Source organism: Salmo salar, chromosome 09 (assembly GCF_965601325.2).
Source record: "Salmo salar chromosome 09, fSalSal1, whole genome shotgun sequence".
NCBI classification, from domain to species: Eukaryota; Metazoa; Chordata; class Actinopteri; order Salmoniformes; family Salmonidae; genus Salmo; species Salmo salar.
Window position 1 is genome coordinate 95,306,493 of NC_138299.1, and position 21,054 is coordinate 95,327,546.

Consider the following 21,054-nt stretch of genomic DNA (forward strand, 5'->3'; position numbering starts at 1 on the left):
CCTGGTCTTCTTCAAAAACAGGAAGTACTTGCGGTCCTCCAGGACCAGGACCACCTACCGCTGGCCTGCTGTATGAATACGTCAGCGTGCTGTAGCTGTAGTTTGATAACCCAACAGCAGCTCTGCCCTCTCTGGTAATTTCTTAGGCAAGGTGGCACAGTGAGCATTAACATCCAGTATTCTCATGTAAAATTAACCTTATTAATCAACACTAAAACGGGTGGGGGCTGTGAAACCGTGACAGAGTGTGCAGTTCCGCTACTGGCCTGAAGGGGTCAGTGTTTCTCTTTTGAGAGGAGTGAAGGCTGGCTGGCTGGCTCACTCACTGACTGTTAGCTAACCCCAGATGGGTACCAATTTCAATTACAGGAGCCTATTGATTTATTGACTGTATTAACATTTGGCATTCTCCCATAATCCCAGTTCTCCTTGTTGTCTGCTTGCTGTACAATGTCGAGAGGGAGTGGGAGTTTGGACGAGAAGAGTTCTGTGAAGTGTTCATTATGAACTAGGTTCTGCAGTAGAGGGAAAAGGGTTTTGTGAGATCAAATAAACCCTCAACTGTAACCTTGAGAGTGTAGAGAGTACAATTCATAGAACCAAAACCAAAGAAACAACTTTAGGGGTGTATGAGGACCTAAGAAACTAAGAGACGTGTAATATCCCTGAATGGAGTGTACAGTACTTCATAGTATTGTAATATCCCTGAATGGGGTGTACAGTACTTCATAGTATTGTAATATCCCTGAATGGGGTGTACAGTACTTCATAGTATTGTAATATCCCTGAATGCGGTGTACAATACTTCACAGTATTGTAATATCCCTGAATGGGGTGTACAGTACTTCATAGTATTGTAATATCCCTGAATGGGGTGTACAGTACTTCACAGTATTGTAATATCCCTGAATGGGGTGTACAGTACTTCATAGTGTTGTAATATCCCTGAATGGGGTGTACAGTACTTCATAGTATTGTAATATCCCTGAATGGGGTGTACAGTACATCACAGTTTTGTAATATCCCTGAATGGGGTGTACAGTACTTCATTGTATTGTAATATCCCTGAATGGGGTGTACAGTACTTCATAGTATTGTAATATCCCTGAATGGGGTGTACAGTACATCACAGTTTTGTAATATCCCTGAATGGGGTGTACAGTACTTCATAGTATTGTAATATCCCTGAATGGGGTGTACAGTACTTCATAGTATTGTAATATCCCTGAATGGGGTGTACAGTACTTCACAGTATTGTAATATCCCTGAACGTGGTGTACAGTACTTTATAGTATTATAATATCCCTGTGCGTGGTTCTGAATTCCGTGGCCTCCAGGACTCCAACTTAGTTTGGGATTTGGGGATTTTGTTATATTGTTTATCTGGCACTGTGTGGTGGTTGGCGGTTGAAAAAGCTACAAGGACAAAAACCCACAGAATTAAAACAACAGCAGAAGAATTCACACTCTATATCCATCCTCCCCCTTTTTCTGCTGTCAATTTTCTTTTTTCAGGTCAGTGCTTCTGGGAGAAGGAGAGCGGGAGAGAGTGAGAGAACGAGCGAGAGAGGCAAATTGAGATGGCTGGAGCCAAATCCCCTGGTGTAGCCCTGGTGTCAGTGAAGCAGCCTAAATAACCTATTTCATTAGGTGAGTAATGATCCCTGATGGATATTGACAGGCTGACTATGATGACTTTGTAGCTGAATATCAGTAATTAGGTTTCAGAGCAGCGCCTGGCTGGGCAGTGGAGGTAAGGTCATATTGATCTCCCCAGTCAGAGTGGAGGCTACATGACAGAGAACTGAACAGAACAGGATGTCAATGGAGAGTAGCCTGATGTCTCTCTCTCTCTCTCTCTCTCTCTCTCTCTCTCTCTCTCGCTCTCTCTCTCTCTCTCTCTCTCGCTCTCTCTCGCTCTCTCTCTCTCTCGCTCTCTCTCTCGCTCTCTCTCTCTCTCTCTCTCTCTTTCTCTCTCTCCTCCACCCCCTCCCTCCATCCCTCAGTAGTTTATGAATTCTCCCAGCAGCTCAGAGAATAGAACAGAGTAGAACCAATCAGAGAGACCAGGTCAATCTTACTTAATGGGAATTCCTGGCATCTCCATAACACCGCAAATGGCCCCCCTGCTGTGTCCCAAATGGCACCCTACACCCTATGGCCCAAAAGTAGTGCACTAGCTATATCGGGAATAGGGTGCCATTTTGGACACCAACCCTTCTCCCCTTACCCCATTAGGATCAATCTACCAAATTGCAAACTATATAAAAGGTACCTAGGCCCTCTGATCAATTCATGAGAGATCTCTTAAATCCATGCACACATTAGGGAACTAAAGGGCTTTGGAGCAGACTAAATTCAACAAAAAAAGAAACGTCCTCTCACTGTCAACTGCGTTTATTTTCAGCAAACTTAACGTGTGTAAATATTTGTATGAACATAACAAGATTCAACAACTGAGGCATACACTGAACAAGTTTCACAGACATGTTGTTACGTTGGTCGTAATAAGGAGACCAAGGTGCAGCGTGGTAGGCGAACATTCTTTCCTTTTTCCTTCAAAACAACAAAATACAAAAAAAACAAACGTAAAGTTCTGCAGGCTACACAGTACCTAACAAAAACAAGACCCCACAAAAACCCAGTGGGAAAAGGTTGCCTAAATATGGTCCCCAATCAGAGACAACTAAAGACAGCTGCCTCTGGGAACAATATCAGGCCAACAAAACCGTGACTCGTCAGTGAAGAGCACTTTTTGCCAGTCCTGTCTGGTCCAGCGACGGTGGGTTTGTGCCCATAAGCGGCGATGTTGTTGGTGATGTCTGGTGAGGACCTGCCTTACAACAGGCCTACAAGCCCTCAGTCCAGCCTCTCTCAGCCTATTGCAGACAGTCTGAGCACTGATGGAGGGATTGTGCGTTCCTGTTGTAGCTTGGGCAGTTGTTGCCATCCTGTACTTGTCCCGCAGGTGTGATGTTCGGATGTACCGATCCTGTGCAGGTGTTGTTACACGTGGTCTGCCACTGCGAGGATGATCAGCTGTCCGTCCTGTCTCCTTGCAGCATGCCTAAGGCATGTTCATGCAGATGAGCAGGGACCCTAGGCATCTTTCTTTTGGTGTAGAAAGGCCTCTTTAGTGTCCTAAGTTTTCATAACTGTGACCTTAATTGCCTACCATCTGTAAGCTGTTAGTGTCTTAAGGACCGTTCCACAGGTGTATGTTCATTAATTGTTTATGGTTCATTGAACAAGCATGGGAAAAAGTGTTAAAACCCTTTACAATGAAGATCTGTGAATTTTTTGGGATTTTTACGAATTATCTTTGAAAGACAGGGTCCTGAAAAAGGGACGTTTCTTCTTTTGCTGAATTTAGTTCTTAATGCTTTTTGCTGACTGCTGGCTGGTTGGGGCTCGGGCTCTGTACAAGTGTAAATGTATAATTTAGGCAACACAAAGAAATCAATGCGGCATCTTTAGTTTATTTGATTTGCGGCATTAGAGAACAACTCCCTGCGTTGTATAATTACACACACACATGCTTGGGTAATTGTTGTGTTGCGGTGTCGATGGTAAACACACACAAGCACACTCACACAGTCGATACACAAACATAGTGTGGATGGTAAGCAGGCTGCGTTGCTCTGTAACGATGGGCCTGCTGCTGTCGGAATTGTGGGGAACTCGGATCCTAACCTTTACTCTCGTGGGTTTGCTTTAAAACAATGATTTATATTCACATTAGATGACTGATAGGGGGCGCTGTGTTGAAGCCACCGTGCCTCCATCTTGGCTCTCCCTCCTCATTGTGTTAAAGCCACCGTGCCTCCATCTTGGCTCTCCCTCATCATTGTGTTAAAGCCACTGTGCCTCCATCTTGGCTGTCCCTCCTCATTGTGTTAAAGCCACCGTGCCTCCATCTTGGCTCTCCCTCATCATTGTGTTGAAGCCACCGTGCCTCCATCTTGGCTCTCCCTCATCATTGTGTTAAAGCCACCGTGCCTCCATCTTGGCTCTCCCTCATCATTGTGTTGAAGCCACCGTGCCTCCATCTTGGCTCTCCCTCATCATTGTGTTGAAGCCACCGTGCCTCCATCTTGGCTCTCCCTCATCATTGTGTTAAAGCCACCGTGCCTCCATCTTGGCTCTCCCTCATCATTGTGTTGAAGCCACCGTGCCTCCATCTTGGCTCTCCCTCATCATTGTGTTAAAGCCACCGTGCCTCCATCTTGGCTCTCCCTCATCATTGTAAAACATGTTTCGATAGCTATAGAAAGGCATTAATTGACGTGTACATTCATTTTTTGTCACGTTTATTCTATTACTTTCAGCTTAATGCATTCCATTCCATTATATTACGTGAGCAAATTTTTTGTGAATTTATAGAAAAACATTTTCCTTCAAATATACTTTTTGGAGATGACTAATGTTACTGTCCCCACTACAACAACAAAAAATATTTAAATACATGTACTTTTCTCCTTGAAACATTTTATTGAAATAATGTAGAATTCCATTCAATCCTATGGAGGATTGCTTCTTCTGCGGTGTGCCAATATGGGCGACCGTTGGCTTCAATGCCTCTCACTGGCCAATACAGCATCAGAAATCCAGGGTTTATATACATCACTGGTTTAAACCCTGGGTGTGTGATAGGGTTCTGTGCTCTACAGCACAGCATTACCAGATAGCCTCTGTACTGTCAGGTCTTCCACTTAAGTCCGGTGGCTGGGTGCGGTGACTGGTGCGTGCTGTGCTGTCTGTCTGTCTGTCTGTCTGTCTGTCTGTCTGTCTGTCTGTCTGTCTGTCTGTCTGTCTGTCTGTCTGTCTGTCTGTCTGTCTGTCTGTCTGTCTGTCTGTCTGTCTGTCTGTCTGTCTGTCTGTCTGTGTGTGGGGGGTGTGTGTGGGGGTGTGTGTGGGGGTGTGTCTGTGTGTGTGTGTGGATGTCTTGGCTCAGAGAGAGAGAGCAGGATTATTACATCTATAAAAGCAATCCTTTTAAGAGCCTTTCAGCTCAACTGTGATGTTTTCATATGGCTGGGCCACTAAGGTGTGTGTGTGTGTGTACACATATATATATATACTGTATGTGTGTGTGATGTTTTCATATGGTCAGTCATCTAAAGACCTGTGCTATAAACCATAAAGTCCTTCCTCTCCTCGTCAGTCCCTCTCATCACCTCCTCCTAACCTAATGATCTTGGAGGACAGTTCTCTATTCCTACACTAATCATCCTCCATTGAATGGGACCAGGTAGATAAAGGAGGACAGAATGAATGTAATTTTCTTTTCATTTGTTATGAGACGCACCTCCTCCTCTTTTTGTTCCATTGCTGTGGAATGAGAAGCGCTTGAGTGATCATAGAACGTAGTCATCACTAAATGTGAGAAGACACGGTCAGAAAGCCTGGGGCAGAGAGGAGAGATAGGACGAAGAAAGACAAGAATCTATTTTCACTACAAGGCCCCGGTGAGTTCCTTCTCTAGATTTATCTCGCCTCCATAATGTCATCCTATTCCCTATGTAGTGCACTACTTTTGACCAGGGCATGTCGGGCTTTGGTCAAAAGTAGTGCACTGTACAGGGGAAAGGATGCCATTTAGGACGTACCCTAAGACAAGAGTTCAATCAGAGGGATTGATGTTCACTGCTAAACTATGTGGAGTCGAGTCAAGGCCTATTTCTCCAGGCGTTGTTGTGTAACCAATGTACCTCCTGTCTATCTACTTAGCAGGTAACAAACGGCACCCTATTCCCTTTAATATAGTGCACTACTTTTGACCAGGGACCATAGGGTAGTGCACTATGTAGGGAATAGGGTGCCGTTTAAAACGTAGACACAAAGTGCAAAACACACCTAATTGGAATTCATGTTCAGATAAGAAGAAACACACCCAAGCTAATGTCGTTTGCTGTCGGCACTGCATGCTCTGAAGGACCGACTGTGCCTTTCCAGCCACACTATCTTAATATCAGGCAGCTTTCACCCTTCACAGACACACACAGTGCTTGTAATTGTGTGGGTGTGAGTGTGTTTGCATGTGTGAGTGTACGAGAAGCTAGGGGCTGTGATTGGCTTGGGGGTCCCACCTAATGGCAGGCTTTGGTTCGGCGGGCTAATTGATGGCGAGGCGGTGTGACTTTGGCGTGCTGTCACTGTCCCCTCCTCATTATGGAGGCTATTGATTGGTTGCATTAGCTGATTGACAGCTAACATGTGTCTTGACATCATACCCCCCTCACTCGTTGCCTCACCTGCTCTGTGTCTCTCTGTCTCTCTGTCTCTCTGTCTCTCTGTCTCTCTGTCTCTCTGTGTGTCTCTGTGTGTCTCTGTGTCTCTGTGTCTCTGTGTCTCTGTGTCTCTGTGTCTCTGTCTCTCTGTCTCTGTCTCTCTGTCTCTGTCTCTCTCCCACTCCCACTTCCACCTCTCTCTACCCTTATTAAGATTCCGCCGGCACCACAGTAGCCAATCAATGCCCCCCCCCCCACCCCCACTTTCCTTAACAAGACACTCCACTTCCTGAGATTCTCTAAGGAAAATCAGGATATTGGGGACAAAGGGAGAGAGGAGGGAGGGGAGATGAAGAGGAGAGCTGGATAGATGAAGAGGAGAGGTGGATAGATTAAGAGAATAGGAGAGGTGGATAGATGAAAAGAAGAGGAGAATATTTGAAGAGGAGAGGAGGATAGATGAAGAGGAGAGGAGGATAGATGAAGAGGAGAGGTGGATAGATGAAGAGGAGAGGTGGATAGATGAAGAGGAGAGGTGGATAGATGAAGAGAAGGGGAGAGGTGGATAGATGAAGATGAGATAAGAGGTGGATAGATGAAGAGAAGAGGAGAGGTGGATAGATGAAGAGGAGAGGAGAGGTGTGATAGATGAAGAGGAGATAAGAGTTGGATAGATGAAGAGGAGACGAGGATAGATGAAGAGGAGAGGTGGATAGATTAAGAGGAGAGGTGGATAGATGAAGAGGAGAGGTGGATAGATTAAGAGGAGAGGTGGATAGATGAAGAGGAGAGGTGGATAGATGAAGAGGAGAGGAGAGGTGGATAGATGAAGAGAAGAGGAGAGGGAAAGATGAAGAGAAGAGGAGGGGTGGATAGATGAAGAGGAGAGGTGGATAGATGAAGAGGAGAGGTGGATAGATGAAGAGGAGAGGAGAGGAGAGGAGGAGAGGTGGATAGATGAAGAGGAGAGGAGGATAGATGAAGAGGAGAGGAGAGGTGGATAGATGAAGAGGAGAGGAGGATAGATGAAGAGGAGAGGAGGATAGATGAAGAGGAGAGGAGGATAGATGAAGAGGAGAGGAGATGAGGATAGATGAAGAGGAGATAAGAATTGGATAGATGAAGAGGAGAGGAGAGGCGGATAGATGAAGAGGAGAGGAGAGGTGGATAGATGAAGAGGAGAGGAGAGGAGGATAGATGAAGAGGAGAGGAGAGGAGGATAGATGAAGAGGAGATGAGAGCTGGATAGATGAAGAGGAGAGGAGAGGAGGATAGATGAAGAGGAGATAAGAGTTGGATAGATGAAGAGGAGAGGTGGATAGATGAAGAGGAGAGGAGGATAGATGAAGAGGAGAGGAGGATAGATGAAGAGGAGAGGAGAGGTGGATAGATGAAGAGGAGAGGAGGATAGATGAAGAGGAGAGGAGAGGTGGATAGATGAAGAGAAGAGGAGAGGTGGATAGATGAAGAGAAGAGGAGAGGAGGATAGATGAAGAAGAGAGGAGAGGAGGATAGATGAAGAGGAGAGGAGAGGAGGATAGATGAAGAGGAGAGGAGGATAGTTGAAGAGGAGAGATTGATAGATGAAGAGGAGAGGAGGATAGATGAAGAGGAGATGAGGATAGATGGAGGATAGATGAAGAGGAGAGGAGAGGTGGATAGATGAAGAGGAGAGGAGGATAGATGAAGAGGAGAGGAGGATAGATGAAGAGGAGATGAGGATAGATGAAGAGGAGAGGAGGATAGATGAAGAGGAGAGGAGGATAGATGAAGAGGAGAGGAGAGGTGGATAGATGAAGAGAAGGGGAGAGGTGGATAGATGAAGAGGAGAGGAGAGATGGATAGATGAAGAGGAGAGGTGGATAGATGAAGAGGAGAGGAGAGGTGGATAGATGAAGAGGAGAGGAGAGGAGGATAGATGAAGAGGAGAGGAAATGAGGATAGATGAAGAGGAGATAAGAATTGGATAGATGAAGAGGAGAGGAGAGGTGGATAGATGAAGAGGAGAGGAGAGGAGGATAGATGAAGAGGAGAGGTGGATAGATGAAGAGGAGATAAGAGGGAAAGATGAAGAGGAGAGGAGAGGTGGATAGATGAAGAGGAGAGGAGAGGTGGATAGATGAAGAGGAGATAAGAGGGAAAGATGAAGAGGAGAGGAGAGGTGGATAGATGAAGAGAAGGGGAGAGGTGGATAGATGAAGAGGAGAGGAGAGATGGATAGATGAAGAGGAGAGGTGGATAGATGAAGAGGAGAGGAGAGGTGGATAGATGAAGAGGAGAGGAGAGGAGGATAGATGAAGAGGAGAGGAAATGAGGATAGATGAAGAGGAGAGGAGGATAGATGAAGAGGAGAGGAGGATAGATGAAGAGGAGAGGAGAGGTGGATAGATGAAGAGAAGGGGAGAGGTGGATAGATGAAGAGGAGAGGAGAGATGGATAGATGAAGAGGAGAGGTGGATAGATGAAGAGGAGAGGAGAGGTGGATAGATGAAGAGGAGAGGAGAGGAGGATAGATGAAGAGGAGAGGAAATGAGGATAGATGAAGAGGAGATAAGAATTGGATAGATGAAGAGGAGAGGAGAGGTGGATAGATGAAGAGGAGATAAGAGGGAAAGATGAAGAGGAGAGGAGAGGTGGATAGATGAAGAGAAGGGGAGAGGTGGATAGATGAAGAGGAGAGGAGAGATGGATAGATGAAGAGGAGAGGTGGATAGATGAAGAGGAGAGGAGAGGTGGATAGATGAAGAGGAGAGGAGAGGAGGATAGATGAAGAGGAGAGGAGATGAGGATAGATGAAGAGGAGAGGAGGATAGATGAAGAGGAGAGGAGGATAGATGAAGAGGAGAGGAGAGGTGGATAGATGAAGAGAAGGGGAGAGGTGGATAGATGAAGAGGAGAGGAGAGATGGATAGATGAAGAGGAGAGGTGGATAGATGAAGAGGAGAGGAGAGGTGGATAGATGAAGAGGAGAGGAGAGGAGGATAGATGAAGAGGAGAGGAAATGAGGATAGATGAAGAGGAGATAAGAATTGGATAGATGAAGAGGAGAGGAGAGGTGGATAGATGAAGAGGAGAGGAGAGGAGGATAGATGAAGAGGAGAGGTGGATAGATGAAGGGGAGATAAGAGGGAAAGATGAAGAGGAGAGGAGAGGTGGATAGATGAAGAGGAGAGGAGAGGTGGATAGATGAAGAGGAGATAAGAGGGAAAGATGAAGAGGAGAGGAGAGGTGGATAGATGAAGAGAAGGGGAGAGGTGGATAGATGAAGAGGAGAGGAGAGATGGATAGATGAAGAGGAGAGGTGGATAGATGAAGAGGAGAGGAGAGGTGGATAGATGAAGAGGAGAGGAGAGGAGGATAGATGAAGAGGAGAGGAAATGAGGATAGATGAAGAGGAGATAAGAATTGGATAGATGAAGAGGAGAGGAGAGGTGGATAGATGAAGAGGAGAGGAGAGGAGGATAGATGAAGAGGAGAGGTGGATAGATGAAGAGGAGATAAGAGGGAAAGATGAAGAGGAGAGGAGAGGTGGATAGATGAAGAGGAGAGGAGAGGTGGATAGATGAAGAGGAGATAAGAGGGAAAGATGAAGAGGAGAGGAGAGGTGGATAGATGAAGAGGAGATAAGAGTTGGATAGATGAAGAGGAGAGGTGGATAGATGAAGAGGAGAGGAGGATAGATGAAGAGGAGAGGAGGATAGATGAAGAGGAGAGGTGGATAGATGAAGAGGAGAGGAGAGGAGGATAGATGAAGAGGAGAGGAAATGAGGATAGATGAAGAGGAGATAAGAATTGGATAGATGAAGAGGAGAGGAGAGGTGGATAGATGAAGAGGAGAGGAGAGGAGGATAGATGAAGAGGAGAGGTGGATAGATTAAGAGGAGAGGTGGATAGATGAAGAGAATGGGAGAGGTGGATAGATGAAGAGGAGAGGTGGATAGATGAAGAGGAGAGAGGATAGATGAAGAGGAGAGGAGGATAGATGAAGAGGAGAGGAGAGGTGGATAGATGAAGAGGAGAGGAGGATAAATGAAGAGGAGAGGAGAGGTGGATAGATGAAGAGGAGAGGAGAGGTGGATAGATGAAGAGAAGAGGAGAGGAGGATAGATGAAGAAGAGAGGAGATGAGGATAGATGAAGAGGAGATAAGAGTTGGATAGATGAAGAGGAGAGGAGAGGAGGATAGATGAAGAGGAGAGGAGAGGTGGATAGATGAAGAGGAGAGGAGAGGTGGATAGATGAAGAGGAGAGGAGAGGAGGATAGATGAAGAGGAGAGGAGAGGTGGATAGATGAAGAGGAGAGGTGGATAGATGAAGAGGAGAGGTGGATAGATGAAGAGGAGAGGAGAGGAGGATAGATGAAGAGGAGAGGAGAGGAGGATAGATGAAGAGGAGAGGAGAGATGGATAGATGAAGAGGAGAGGTGGATAGATGAAGAGGAGAGGAGGATAGATGAAGAGGAGAGGAGGATAGATGAAGAGGAGAGGAGAGGTGGATAGATGAAGAGGAGATAAGAGTTGGATAGATGAAGAAGAGAGGTGGCTAGATGAAGAGGAGAGGAGAGAAGGAGAGGTGGATAGATGAAGAGGAGACGAGGATAGATGAAGAGGAGAGGAGAGGAGGATAGATGAAGAGGAGAGGAGAGGAGGATAGATGAAGAGGAGAGGTGGATAGATGAAGAGGAGAGGTGGATAGATGAAGAGGAGAGGAGGATAGATGAAGAGGAGAGGAGATGAGGATAGATGAAGAGGAGATAAGAGTTGGATAGATGAAGAGGAGATAAGAGTTGGATAGATGAAGAGGAGAGGAGGATAGATGGAGGATAGATGAAGAGGAGAGGAGAGATGGATAGATGAAGAGGAGAGGAGATGAGGATAGATGAAGAGGAGATAAGAGTTGGATAGATGAAGAGGAGAGGAGGATAGATGAAGAGGAGATAAGAGTTGGATAGATGAAGAGAAGAGGAGAGGTGGATAGATGAAGAGGAGAGGAGAGGGAAAGACAAAGAGGAGAGGAGAGGTGGATAGATGAAGAGGAGAGGAGAGATGGATAGATGAAGAGGAGAGAAGAGGTGGATAGATGAAGAGGAGAGGAGAGATGGATAGATGAAGAGGAGAGGAGAGGTGGATAGATGAAGAGAAGGGGAGAGGTGGATAGATGAAGAGGAGAGGTGGATAGATGAAGAGAAGAGGAGAGGTGGATAGATGAAGAGAAGGGGAGAGGTGGATAGATGAAGAGGAGAGGAGAGGTGGATAGATGAAGAGGAGAGGTGGATAGATGAAGAGAAGAGGAGAGGTGGATAGATGAAGAGAAGAGGAGAGGTGGATAGATGAAGAGAAGGGGAGAGGTGGATAGATGAAGAGGAGAGGAGAGGTGGATAGATGAAGAGGAGAGGAGAGGTGGATAGATGAAGAGGAGAGGAGAGGAAAGGAGGATAGATGAAGAGGAGAGGAGATGAGGATAGATGAAGAGGAGAAAAGAGTTGGATAGATGAAGAGGAGAGGAGAGGAAAGGAGGATAGATGAAGAGGAGAGGAGAGGTGGATAGATGAAGAGGAGAGGAGAGGAAAGGAGGATAGATGAAGAGGAGAGGAGAGGAGGATAGATGAAGAGGAGATAAGAGGTGGATAGATGAAGAGGAGATAAGAGGTGGATAGATGAAGAGGAGAGGAGAGGAGGATAGATGAAGAGGAGATAAGAGGTGGATAGATGAAGAGGAGAGGAGAGGAGGATAGATGAAGAGGAGATAAGAGGTGGATAGATGAAGAGGAGATAAGAGGTGGATAGATGAAGAGGAGAGGAGGATAGATGAAGAGGAGAGGAGGATAGTTGAAGAGGAGAGGTGGATAGATGAAGAGGAGAGGAGAGATGGATAGATGAAGAGAAGAGGAGAGGGAAAGATGAAGAGAAGGGGAGAGGTGGATAGATGAAGAGGAGAGGAGAGGAGGATAGATGAAGAGAAGGGGAGAGGTGGATAGATGAAGAGGAGAGGAGAGGAAAGGAGGATAGATGAAGAGGAGAGGAGCGGAGGATAGATGAAGAGAAGAGGAGAGGAGGATAGATGAAGAGGAGATAAGAGGTGGATAGATGAAGAGGAGAGGAGGATAGATGAAGAGGAGAGGAGGATAGTTGAAGAGGAGAGGTGGATAGATGAAGAGGAGAGGAGAGATGGATAGATGAAGAGAAGAGGAGAGGGAAAGATGAAGAGAAGGGGAGAGGTGGATAGATGAAGAGGAGAGGAGAGGAGGATAGATGAAGAGAAGGGGAGAGGTGGATAGATGAAGAGGAGAGGAGAGGAGGATAGATGGAGGATAGATGAAGAGGAGAGGTGGATAGATGAAGAGGAGAGGTGGATAGATGAAGAGGTGAGGAGAGGTGGATAGATGAAGAGGAGAGGAGAGGAGGATAGATGAAGAGGAGAGGAGAGGTGGATAGATGAAGAGGAGAGGTGGATAGATGAAGAGGAGAGGAGAGGTGGATAGATGAAGAGAAGAGCAGAGGAGGATAGATGAAGAGGAGAGGAGATGAGGATAGATGAAGAGGAGATAAGAGTTGGATAGATGAAGAGGAGAGGTGGATAGATGAAGAGGAGATAAGAGGGAAAGATGAAGAGGAGAGGAGAGGTGGATAGATGAAGAGGAGATAAGAGTTGGATAGATGAAGAGGAGAGGTGGATAGATGAAGAGGAGAGGAGGATAGATGAAGAGGAGAGGAGGATAGATGAAGAGGAGATGTGGATAGATGAAGAGGAGAGGAGAGGAGGATAGATGAAGAGGAGAGGAAATGAGGATAGATGAAGAGGAGATAAGAATTGGATAGATGAAGAGGAGAGGAGAGGTGGATAGATGAAGAGGAGAGGAGAGGAGGATAGATGAAGAGGAGAGGTGGATAGATTAAGAGGAGAGGTGGATAGATGAAGAGAATGGGAGAGGTGGATAGATGAAGAGGAGAGGTGGATAGATGAAGAGGAGAGAGGATAGATGAAGAGGAGAGGAGGATAGATGAAGAGGAGAGGAGAGGTGGATAGATGAAGAGGAGAGGAGGATAGATGAAGAGGAGAGGAGAGGTGGATAGATGAAGAGGAGAGGAGAGGTGGATAGATGAAGAGAAGAGGAGAGGAGGATAGATGAAGAAGAGAGGAGATGAGGATAGATGAAGAGGAGATAAGAGTTGGATAGATGAAGAGGAGAGGAGAGGTGGATAGATGAAGAGGAGAGGAGAGGTGGATAGATGAAGAGGAGAGGAGAGGAGGATAGATGAAGAGGAGAGGAGAGGTGGATAGATGAAGAGGAGAGGTGGATAGATGAAGAGGAGAGGTGGATAGATGAAGAGGAGAGGAGAGGAGGATAGATGAAGAGGAGAGGAGAGGAGGATAGATGAAGAGGAGAGGAGAGATGGATAGATGAAGAGGAGAGGTGGATAGATGAAGAGGAGAGGAGAGGAGGATAGATGAAGAGGAGAGGTGGATAGATGAAGAGGAGAGGAGAGGAGGATAGATGAAGAGGAGAGGAGGATAGATGAAGAGGAGAGGAGAGGTGGATAGATGAAGAGGAGATAAGAGTTGGATAGATGAAGAGGAGAGGTGGCTAGATGAAGAGGAGAGGAGAGAAGGAGAGGTGGATAGATGAAGAGGAGACGAGGATAGATGAAGAGGAGAGGAGAGGAGGATAGATGAAGAGGAGAGGAGAGGAGGATAGATGAAGAGGAGAGGTGGATAGATGAAGAGGAGAGGTGGATAGATGAAGAGGAGAGGAGGATAGATGAAGACGAGAGGAGATGAGGATAGATGAAGAGGAGATAAGAGTTGGATAGATGAAGAGGAGATAAGAGTTGGATAGATGAAGAGGAGAGGAGGATAGATGGAGGATAGATGAAGAGGAGAGGAGAGATGGATAGATGAAGAGGAGAGGAGATGAGGATAGATGAAGAGGAGATAAGAGTTGGATAGATGAAGAGGAGAGGAGGATAGATGAAGAGGAGATAAGAGTTGGATAGATGAAGAGAAGAGGAGAGGTGGATAGATGAAGAGGAGAGGAGAGGGAAAGACAAAGAGGAGAGGAGAGGTGGATAGATGAAGAGGAGAGGAGAGATGGATAGATGAAGAGGAGAGAAGAGGTGGATAGATGAAGAGGAGAGGAGAGATGGATAGATGAAGAGGAGAGGAGAGGTGGATAGATGAAGAGAAGGGGAGAGGTGGATAGATGAAGAGGAGAGGTGGATAGATGAAGAGAAGAGGAGAGGTGGATAGATGAAGAGAAGGGGAGAGGTGGATAGATGAAGAGGAGAGGAGAGGTGGATAGATGAAGAGGAGAGGTGGATAGATGAAGAGAAGAGGAGAGGTGGATAGATGAAGAGAAGAGGAGAGGTGGATAGATGAAGAGAAGGGGAGAGGTGGATAGATGAAGAGGAGAGGAGAGGTGGATAGATGAAGAGGAGAGGAGAGGTGGATAGATGAAGAGGAGAGGAGAGGAAAGGAGGATAGATGAAGAGGAGAGGAGATGAGGATAGATGAAGAGGAGAAAAGAGTTGGATAGATGAAGAGGAGAGGAGAGGAAAGGAGGATAGATGAAGAGGAGAGGAGAGGTGGATAGATGAAGAGGAGAGGAGAGGAAAGGAGGATAGATGAAGAGGAGAGGAGAGGAGGATAGATGAAGAGGAGATAAGAGGTGGATAGATGAAGAGGAGATAAGAGGTGGATAGATGAAGAGGAGAGGAGAGGAGGATAGATGAAGAGGAGATAAGAGGTGGATAGATGAAGAGGAGAGGAGAGGAGGATAGATGAAGAGGAGATAAGAGGTGGATAGATGAAGAGGAGATAAGAGGTGGATAGATGAAGAGGAGAGGAGGATAGATGAAGAGGAGAGGAGGATAGTTGAAGAGGAGAGGTGGATAGATGAAGAGGAGAGGAGAGATGGATAGATGAAGAGAAGAGGAGAGGGAAAGATGAAGAGAAGGGGAGAGGTGGATAGATGAAGAGGAGAGGAGAGGAGGATAGATGAAGAGAAGGGGAGAGGTGGATAGATGAAGAGGAGAGGAGAGGAAAGGAGGATAGATGAAGAGGAGAGGAGCGGAGGATAGATGAAGAGAAGAGGAGAGGAGGATAGATGAAGAGGAGATAAGAGGTGGATAGATGAAGAGGAGAGGAGGATAGATGAAGAGGAGAGGAGGATAGTTGAAGAGGAGAGGTGGATAGATGAAGAGGAGAGGAGAGATGGATAGATGAAGAGAAGAGGAGAGGGAAAGATGAAGAGAAGGGGAGAGGTGGATAGATGAAGAGGAGAGGAGAGGAGGATAGATGAAGAGAAGGGGAGAGGTGGATAGATGAAGAGGAGAGGAGAGGAGGATAGATGGAGGATAGATGAAGAGGAGAGGTGGATAGATGAAGAGGAGAGGTGGATAGATGAAGAGGAGAGGAGAGGTGGATAGATGAAGAGGAGAGGAGAGGAGGATAGATGAAGAGGAGAGGAGAGGTGGATAGATGAAGAGGAGAGGTGGATAGATGAAGAGGAGAGGAGAGGTGGATAGATGAAGAGAAGAGCAGAGGAGGATAGATGAAGAGGAGAGGAGATGAGGATAGATGAAGAGGAGATAAGAGTTGGATAGATGAAGAGGAGAGGTGGATAGATGAAGAGGAGAGGAGAGGAGGATAGATGAAGAGGAGAGGTGGATAGATGAAGAGGAGAAGTGGATAGATGAAGAGAAGGGGAGAGGAGGATAGATGAAGAGGAGAAGAGAGGTGGATAGATGAATAGGAGAGGAGAGGAGGATAGATGAAGAGGAGAGGTGGATAGATGAAGAGAAGAGCAGAGGAGGATAGATGAAGAGGAGAGATCGATAGATGAAGAGAAGAGCAGAGGAGGATAGATGAAGAGGAGAGATCGATAGATGAAGAGGAGAGGAGGATAGATGAAGAGGAGAAGAGAGGAGGATAGATGAAGAGGAGAGGTGGATAGATGAAGAGGAGAGGAGAGGTGGATAGATGAAGAGGAGAGGTGGATAGATGAAGAGGAGAGGAGAGGAGGATAGATGAAGAGGAGAGGAGAGGTGGATAGATGAAGAGGAGAGGAGAGGTGGATAGATGAAGAGGAGAGGAGAGGTGGATAGATGAAGAGGAGAGGAGAGGAGGATAGATGAAGAGGAGAGGAGGATAGATGAATAGGAGAGGAGAGGAGGATAGATGAATAGGAGAGGAGAGGAGGATAGATGAATAGGAGAGGAGAGGAGGATAGATGAAGAGGAGAGGAGAGGAGGATAGATGAAGAGGAGAGGTGGATAGATGAAGAGGAGAGGTGGATAGATGAAGAGGAGAGGAGAGGTGGATAGATGAAGAGGGGAGGAGAGGAGGATAGATGAAGAGAAGAGGAGGATAGATGAAGCGGAGATGAGAGGTGGATAGATGAAGAGGAGAGGAGAGGTGGATAGATGAAGAGGAGAGGAGAGGGAAAGATGAAGAGGAGAGGAGAGGAGGATAGAGGAGAGGAGAGGAGGATAGATGAAGAGGAGAGGAGGATAGATGAAGAGGAGAGGAGGATAGATGAAGAGGAGAGGTGGATAGATGAAGAGGAGAGGAGAGGAGGATAGATGAAGAGAAGAGTAGGATAGATGAAGCGGAGATGAGAGGTGGATAGATGAAGAGGAGAGGAGAGGTGGATAGATGAAGAGGAGAGGAGAGGGAAAGATGAAGAGGAGAGGAGAGGAGGATAGAGGAGAGGAGAGGAGGATAGATGAAGAGGAGAGGAGGATAGATGAAGAGGAGAGGAGGATAGATGAAGAGGAGAGGAGGATAGATGAAGAGGAGAGGTGGATAGATGAAGAGGAGTGGAGGATAGATGAAGAGGGGAGGAGAGGAGGATAGATGAAGGGGAGAGGAGGATAGATGAAGAGGAGAGGAGGATAGATGAATAGGAGAAGTGGATAGATGAAGAGGAGGATAGATGAAGAGGAGAGGAGAGGTGGATAGATGAAGAGGAGAGGTGGATAGATGAAGAGGAGAGGAGGATAGATGAAGAGGAGAAGTGGATAGATGAAGAGGAGGATAGATGAAGAGGAGAGGAGAGGAGGATAGATGAAGAGGAGAGGAGAGGTGGATAGATGAAGAGGAGAGGAGAGGTGGATAGATGAAGAGGAGAGGAGAGGTGGATAGATGAAGAGGAGAGGAGAGGTGGATAGATGAAGAGGAGAGGAGAGGTGGATAGATGAAGAGGAGAGGAGAGGTGGATAGATGAAGAGGAGAGGAGGATAGATGAAGAGGAGAGGTGGATAGATGAAGAGGAGAGGAGAGGAGGATAGATGAAGAGGAGAGGTGGATAGATGAAGAGGAGAGGAGAGGTGGATAGATGAAGAGGAGAGGAGAGCTGGATAGATTAATAGGAGAGGTTTGGTGGATAGATGAAGAGGAGAGGAGAGGAGGGTAGATGAAGAGGAGAGGAGAGGAGGATAGATGAAGAGGAGAGGAGAGGAGGATAGATGCTGAAATGATCAGAAAGCCAGTGGAAGAGGTCAGGCGTTTGGTTGTGGAGGTCAAACAGTGTTCTGAGAGTAATGGTTGATGACATCACTTCCTTAACCTCACCAGGGAATTTTGTTCCTTTACCATGTTTAATAAACAACAAACAACAACAGGTGAAGAGTATAAATCACAGAGTTTAAAGGGATAGTTCAGCAATTTGACATATGAAAGACTTTTGTTTCTCGTCTCCTTTCAAGGTTAGAAAACAAATATCCAAATTCGTAAAATCATGGAAGTACTCCTTAAATGTCTACATAGATGCGTAGGTAAAGGTGCACCATTTACCACTGTGACTAAAAAATAATCAATGATAACGTGTTAAACTAAGCCAGAACAAGTTTCTATACTATAGAGTTCATCTCGCTTGGATTCCTTAAGAATGTTAAACAAGTATGCAGTTGGGTTTCCTAAGTGGAGAGTTGAATCACCTCCCTCCACTACATTCTCAGAGTTCCCTTGAAAGACAACAAATTAGAGGAGACAGGAAAGAGGGACCTGAGAGAGAGAAAGAAAGAGAGAGGAATAGAGAGAGAGAGGAATAGAGAGAGAGAGGAATAGAGAGAGAGAGGAATAGAGAGAGAGAGGAATAGAGAGAGAGAGGAATAGAGAGAGAGAGGAATAGAGAGAGAGAGGAATAGAGGGTGAAAAGTCTATGCTCGACAGTGTTGTGATTACTAACTACCTAGCCAGTACTTGCACAACACACACACACACACACACACACACGCTCACACACACATGTACTCACACACACACACGTACACACATGTACACACAAACACAGACAGCGTGAGTGGCATGTCACATGCACACACGCGCACACATGTCACACAGACACAGCAGAAGCAGGAAGTAATCACCAGCACCAGACAGACAGCACAGGAAGCAGGAAGTAATCACCAGCCCCAGACAGACAGCACAGGAAGCAGGAAGTAATCACCAGCCCCAGACAGACAGCACAGGAAGCAGGAAGGCACATCTTTGATGTTGTAATGTATTTCTTGACAACATCCAAGTGCTAATTGTCTTTATTCCACTACTGAACAAGCAGCTCTCAAATCACCTCATATTTCAAACATTCAGCCTGATAAAAGATACATGTTTTATTATTCCATGCCTCACCATTAAGTGAATTATTGCCAATACATATTAACAAAGTGGTATACATGTGGATTTGATATTTCATGTTTACAATTCATGTAATATTTAGTAATTATTATAATATAATATTTATAATATAATTTATAATATAATATAATAATATTTAGTAATCATAACTATTTTCTTCCCTCAACTCCTCCTGACACTGAGCAAGCTGGTGGCCTCATCCACCAGCATTTTCACTTTGACCGTCATGTCTGTTTGCATGGTCATCTACTGACGGGTGAGATCTGCACTGACGTCTTTGCGGTCCAGTCTCTCATGGTGGAGCTCCTGCACCATGTCCCGCATACGAGATCTCAAGTCATGACTGATGGACTGGGCCTGCTGTACCTATTTTATTTAATAATGTTTGGGCTTTTGTGATTGTCTGTATAGCTATGTGGGGTATGGGAAGGTAGTGAAGGGCGCTGCTCTGGGTTTGTTAAGGGAGGTGGGGGTTAGGGTGGTTTGAGGGGAGACGGAGGGGAGAGGGAGGAGGGAGGGGAGAGGGACGGAGGTAGGGGAGAGGGACGGAGGTAGGGGAGACGGAGGAGGGAGGGGAGAGAGAGGAGAGAGGGAGGGGAGACAGGGGTGGGAGGGGAGAGGGACAGAGGGAGGGGAGACGGAAAAGGGAGGGGAGAGAGGGAGGGGAGAGGGACAGAGGGAGGGGAGACGGAAAAGGGAGGGGAGAGGGAGGAGAGAGGGAGGGGAGAGGGACAGAGGGAGGGGAGAGGGAGGAGGGAGGGGAGAAGGACAGAGGGAGGGGAGAGGGACAGAGGGAGGGGAGATGGAGGAGGGAGGGGAGAGGGACAGAGGTAGGGGAGACGGAGGAGGGAGGGGAGAGGGAGGAGGGAGGGGAGAGGAGACGGAGGAGGGAGGGGAGAGGGACAGAGGTAGGGGAGACGGAGGAGGGAGGGGAGAGGGAGGAGGGAGGGGAGAGGAGACGGAGGAGGGAGGGGAGAAGGACGGAGGTAGGGGAGACGGAGGAGGGAGGGGAGAGAGAGGAGAGAGGGAGGGGAGACAGGGGAGGGAGGGGAGAGGGACAGAGGTAGGGGAGACGGAGGAGGGAGGGGAGAGGGAGGAGAGAGGGAGGGGAGAGGGACAGAGGGAGGGGAGAGGGACAGAGGGAGGGGAGACGGAGGAGGGAGGGGAGAGGGACAGAGGTAGGGGAGACGGAGGAGGGAGGGGAGAGGGAGGAGGGAGGGGAGAGGAGACGGAGGAGGGAGGGGAGAGGGACAGAGGTAGGGGAGACGGAGGAGGGAGGGGAGAGGGAGGAGGGAGGGGAGAGGAGAGGGAGGATGTAGGGGAGAAGGAGGAGGAAATGCTTTGGGGGTGAGTGATCCAGGCTGCTATGATCCAGGCTGCTATGATCCAGGCTGCTATGATCAAGGTTGTTGACATGCATGCTGGGTGTCTTAGCAAGGTGTCGCACATGTTACAGCATCCGCTTTAGAGACAGACACCCAGCGACAGGGCCAGGAAGAGAGACATGTTACAGCATCCTCTTTAGAGACTGACACCCAGCGACAGGACCAGGAAGAGAGACATGTTACAGCATCCTCTTTAGAGACTGACACCCAGCGACAGGACCAGGAAGAGAGACATGTTACAGCATCCTCTTTAGAGACTGAGACCCAGCGACAGGACCAGGAAGAGAGACATGTTACAGCATCCTCTTTAGAGACTGAGACCCAGCGACAGGGCCAGGAAGAGAGACATGTTACAGCATCCTCTTTAGAGACTGACACCCAGCGACAGGACCAGGAAGAGAGACATGTTACACCATCCTCTTTAGAGACTGAGACCCAGCGACAGGACCAGGAAGAGAGACATGTTACAGCATCCTCTTTAGAGACTGAGACCCAGCGACAGGACCAGGAAGAGAGACATGTTACAGCATCCTCTTTAGAGACTGAGACCCAGCGACAGGGCCAGGAAGAGAGACATGTTACAGCATCCTCTTTAGAGACTGACACCCAGCGACAGGACCAGGAAGAGAGACATGTTACACCATCCTCTTTAGAGACTGAGACCCAGCGACAGGACCAGGAAGAGAGACATGTTACAGCATCCTCTTTAGAGACTGACACCCAGCGACAGGACCAGGAAGAGAGACATGTTACAGCATCCTCTTTAGAGACTGAGACCCAGCGACAGGGCCAGGAAGAGAGACA

General features: G+C 47.2%; 1 protein-coding gene across 2 annotated transcripts in view; it reads right to left on the reverse strand.

The window, feature by feature from the left end:
* Positions 1-21,054, reverse strand: part of LOC106592156 (neuroligin-3) — a 587,284-nt gene that overhangs the window by 2,219 nt on the left and 564,011 nt on the right. The window lies entirely within an intron of this gene.